Source organism: Cetorhinus maximus, chromosome 25 (assembly GCF_964194155.1).
Source record: "Cetorhinus maximus chromosome 25, sCetMax3.hap1.1, whole genome shotgun sequence".
Lineage (NCBI taxonomy): Eukaryota > Metazoa > Chordata > Chondrichthyes > Lamniformes > Cetorhinidae > Cetorhinus > Cetorhinus maximus.
The window spans coordinates 14,622,369-14,626,846 of NC_135903.1; the positions used below are offsets into that span (position 1 = coordinate 14,622,369).

Here is a 4,478-nt window from a genome sequence, read left to right on the forward strand (position 1 = left end):
TTGGTCACTGGGGGTCAGTGTGGGTTAGTGCTAGCCTCTAATGGTCAGTGTGGCTCAGTACTAGCCAATATTGATCAGTGTGGGTCAGTGCCAATTTCAATTGGTCAGTGTGGGTCCGTGATAGCCTCTATTGGTCAGCGTGGGTCAGTGCTAACCCCTATTGGTCTGTGTGGGTCACTTCTAGTCTCTGTTGGCCAATGTGGGTCAGTGCTAGCCTCCATTGGTCAGTGTGGGTCACTGCTAACCTCCATTGGTCAATATGGGTTAGTGCTAGCCTCTATTGGTCAGTGTGGCTCAGTGCTAGCCTCTGTTGTTCAATATGAGTTAGTGCTAGCCTCTGTTGGTCAGTGTGGGTCTGTGCTTCACTCTAATGGTCAGTGCTTGCCTGCGAGTTTTCAAGCTCTGTGGTTCACTGGATAATGTTAATTGTCATTGTATCATTTTTTAGATATCTGGGAAAATGGCAGATTATGGAACAACCATGTATTCAGACGATATGGATGACTCAAGTATCCCTGATTACTCAGATATCCCTACTCCCTGTGATAAGAGTGAGGTGCAGAAGATGATCAGCACTCTCCAGCCTTCTATCTACTCACTGTTGTTTATTCTGGGCCTAGCGGGGAATGGTCTGGTGCTTGGGACATATATTTATCACAAAAGATTGAAGACAATGACCGACATGTACTTGCTGAATTTGGCCATTTCCGATATCCTCTTTCTGTTCACTCTCCCCTTCCTGGTTACCAGTTCACTAACCGGCTGGATCTTTGGAAGAGTCATGTGTGCAATTGTGCTGATGTTATACAAAATGAACGTGTGTAGCGGTTTCCTCTTCCTAATGTGTGTCAGCATTGACCGGTACTTTGTGATTGTCCGAGCCACTGTTGCTCTCAGGCTCCGGTCCAAGTGCTTGCGGTACGGCAGCCTTGTCAGTCTCAGCATCTGGCTATTCTCCCTATTCCTAAGCATTCAGCAGTTCATTTACGCCAAGGTGGAAGTAAGTCCTGAAGCTATCTGTTTGGTCAATTATCCTGATAGGGTGAACACTCGGATGAAAGTGGTCATTCCGATCTTGGAGATGCTGTTGGGATTCTTTCTGCCATTGCTTGTCATGCTTTTCTGTTATTCTGTTACAATTAAGACCCTGTTGCAGACTCGATGCTTTGAAAAGCACAAAGCGATCAAGGTGATTCTGACGGTGGTGCTGATTTTTATCATTTTTCAGGCACCATACAACATTCTCAGCATTCTCAATATCATGGACAAAGTGGGGGAAGGTGGGTTGTCTTGTCTTGAGAGCAAGCACAAGGACATTGCGATGCAGGTGACCATGTACCTGGCCTATACTCACTGCTGCCTTAACCCCATCCTCTATGTGTTTGTGGGGGTGAAATTCAGGAACAACCTGTTGAAGCTGCTGAGCCACCTGGGCTGCATTGGCCAGAGGCAATACACCTCCTCAGCTAACAGGTCATTGTCAAGCATGAACACAGACACCAGAAGCACCTTCGCTCTGTGAACTTGCTCTCTGTTCACTTGGCATCTTCAATGGGACTTGAATTCAGTGTGAATATATTTTCCTTCCTGAGAAGTTCTGCTTGCACCAGTGCAGTTTGTTGAGATGGGGGGATGAGGGGCAGAGATTGGAGGATATCGGGGGATGGGACTGGGGGTCTGAGTTGGGAGAGGTCTTAGCAGTATCGGGGGCAGGGGTTGGGAGTTGGTGGCAGGGACGTGGTCACATGGTGGTGGTTAGAAGGTAACAAACTTCAGAGTCCTCCCAGCTTGGCTGCAGACCCCCTTTAAAAGGGGCTTCCAGGGAGATGTGCTAAAACCTCTTGAATCCGTTCAAACACAGTTGACAACCCAAAGTGGAAGTTATTTCAAACTGCACAAAAAGAAAGAGAGAGACCTCAGGTAGACTGAGAGAAAAATAGAGGCACACCAAGGAAAGAGAGTGTGAGACACCCCAGGGAGAGAGAGAGAAAGAGACCTGGGAAAGGGGTGGCATGGAGACAGGGGGAGAGAGAGAGGGGAAAATTGATATAAGGTGAGAGAGAGATGCCCAGGGAGCAGAGAGAGTGATACCCTGAGTTGGGAGAGGTCCAGGGAGAAAGGAGAGAGAGAGAGAGAGAGACCCCTGACGAGAGAGAGAGAGACCAGGGGAGAGGGACCTGGTGTCCCCTGTTATGACACAGCAGTTGGTAAAGGCTGTTATTTAAAATCCCAGAGGGAAACTTTAAACAGCAGTCATAACCTATATTTTCAATTGGTATGTTTGAATTGCAGCTCTAAATTCAGGAATAAGACCACCAGTTCTGGAGAGGTGTTTACAACAAACTAAATGAGACCTTTATTAATTTAGAACAAATTAAATATATACACATGGCTACAAATTACTACTATCATAACTTTTAACAAATTCCCAAACTAATCTCCACGAAGGCAACAACAGCCCATAGACTTAACCAGACACCAGGCAAAGCATTTTCACCTTACCAATTCAAAATGAGGCACCGTCCAAGGGCCCAAACACTCCTTTCAAGTGAAGCAGCATTTCACTTGCATTTCCCCTAACTTAGTCTACTGCATTCGTTGCTCCCAATGCGGTCTCCTCTACATTGGAGAGACCAAACGTAAACTGGGCGACTGCTTTGCAGAACACCTGCGGTCTGTCCGCAAGAAAGACCCAAACCTCCCTGTCGCTTTCCACTTTAACACTCCACCCTGCTCTCTTGCCCACATGTCTGTCCTTGGCTTGCTGCAATGTTCCAGTGAAGCCCAACGCAAACTGGAGGAACAGCACCTCATCTTCTGACTAGGCACTTTACAGCCTTCTAGACTGAATATTGAATTCAACAACTTTAGATCTTGAACTCCCTCCTCCATCCCCACCCCCTTTCCGTTTCTTCCCCCTCCCTTTTGTTTTTTCCAATAATTTATATAGATTTTTCTTTTCCCACCTATTTCCATTATTTTTAAATCGATACCTTTAATGCCCTGTCAATCTTTCCACCCCACCCCCACTAGAGCTGTACCTTGAGTGTCCTGCCATCCATTCTTAATTAGCACATTCGTTTAGATAATATCACCACCTTCAACACCTCTTTGTTCCTTTGTCTGTGACATCTTTTGATTATCTGCTCCTATCACTGCTTGCTTGTCCCTACAACCACCACCCCCACTCTTTTCTTCTCCGCCGATGCTGCCAGACCTGCTGAGTTTTTCCAGGTAATTCTGTTTTTGTTTTGGATTTCCAGCATCCGCAGTAGTTTTTTGTTTTTATCTCCTTTCAATTTAGTTCCTTTGCAGACACTTGTGGCTTTAATGTTATATGCCTCTGCTCTGCACAGACAAACCCCACTCAGGTTATACCCAGCACTTCTCTTTGAATGTAAGTTCTCATTGTATCACCAGGCCCTTTGAACTTCACCTCTTCTAACAATAAAACCCCTTTCATGGTACCAATTTTATTAGTAATATAAACATTGCTTGATGTCTTCTAGAAAGGTGAAAGATTTAACTCCCACTCTTGAATGCTCTATTCAACAAAATGCAAATGTACCTCTACCTTACTGTTTACATCTCAAAACTACTATACATCAAAGCACCCAGACTAGCTGGCTTTAATCCATTAAGACACAAGGGTCATGAGGACTCGAAATGTCAACTCTTTTCTTCTCCGCCGATGCTGCCAGACCTGCTGAGTTTTTCCAGGTAATTCTGTTTTTGTTCACAGACTAAACCTCTATTTAAGAAAAAAATTCCAATAACATTATATACATTAAATAGCTTCATGACACCCCTCTTTCAGGATGAGGATCGTTCACTCCTTCTGTGCCCTTGTTAGTGAAACAGTCAACTGAGTCTGGCTGCATCAATCCAGGTGGAGAGGCCGCTATCTGTAGCCAGGTCCACGAGGCCCAGCATTGCTCCTACCAATGGAAGGTCAGCAAACTTCACTGGCTGCAGTTCAGAAGGTGGGAAAGAAACCTGATTGCAGCATAAGGATAGGGAAAGGAGCTAACACAGGACAGGCACTGAGATCTTCACAAGCATGAAGAGTTGGTTATTGTAAATGCTCATTTGTTTTGTTTGATAAAATTAGCTTTTTGTTCTGGATTCTGTGTTGGTGTTTGTCTTTTCATTGAAATGAGAGTGAGACCCATTGGTCTGGAGTGAAGTAAAGCATTCAGAGAGGTAAGTATTATAGGAGTGTTGCTGAGTGGGGAATCGAAAGACTGGTTTAGTTCCTTGGCGAAGCTTGTCTAAGATTTCAAGCAGCTAGGGGCCCTCATGGTTGCTGAATCTCTATCTCCTCCATTCTCCTCCTTTGTTCTTGCAGAAAATGTTTGATAAGGTTTCACACAAGAGACTGGTATGGAAGTGAGAAACACATGGAATCAAAGGCAAACTGTTGATAAATGGCAGAGGTTAGGAAAGAATAGGGGATAGAGTTATGTACTCCAATTGGC

General features: G+C 45.0%; 1 pseudogene; it reads left to right on the forward strand.

Moving 5' to 3' along the window:
* Window positions 1-466: 466 nt before the first annotated feature.
* Window positions 467-1,522, forward strand: LOC144667691 (C-C chemokine receptor type 7 pseudogene; annotated as a pseudogene).
* Window positions 1,523-4,478: the final 2,956 nt, after the last annotated feature.